Below are 572 nucleotides of genomic sequence, written 5' to 3' on the forward strand. Positions count from 1 at the left end.
ACCGCGTCCTGACAGCGCGCCGGGCGCGCACACGGTCGGTTCCGTACGCGTCCTCATCGCCCGCACACTAGTAACGCAACAACAGCAGCCGGAAGCGCAGGCGCGTGGAAGGTGCAGCTGCGGCCTCGCGGGGGCGTGGCCTCGCGGGAGGGCGTGGCCTCGCGGGGGCGTGGCCTCGCGGGAGGGCGTGGCCTCGCGGGGGCGTGGCCTCGCGGGAGGGCGTGGCCTCGCGGGGGCGTGGCCTCGCGGGAGGGCGTGGCCTCGCGGGGGCGTGGCCTCGCGGGAGGGCGTGGCCTCGCGGGGGCGTGGCCTCGCGGGAGGGCGTGGCCTCGCGGGGGCGTGGCCTCGCGGGAGGGCGTGGCCTCGCGGGGGCGTGNTCGCGGACGCCCGCGAGCCCCAAACTCCTCCCGCTGTTACATGAAAATGCACGGCTTTTGTGCTTAAGGTGTTTTAACAAAACAAAGGTGGACGTAAGTCAGGCCGTCTTCCTTCCGTGTTTGGCCTCAGGCCTCTGGCGATCAGCCAGGAGCCGAGGTCACCGCTTTAACTCGAACTCACCGAACATGGAGCGG

Source organism: Crocuta crocuta, unplaced genomic scaffold, assembly GCF_008692635.1.
Source record: "Crocuta crocuta isolate KB4526 unplaced genomic scaffold, BGI_CrCroc_1.0 scaffold129, whole genome shotgun sequence".
Lineage (NCBI taxonomy): Eukaryota > Metazoa > Chordata > Mammalia > Carnivora > Hyaenidae > Crocuta > Crocuta crocuta.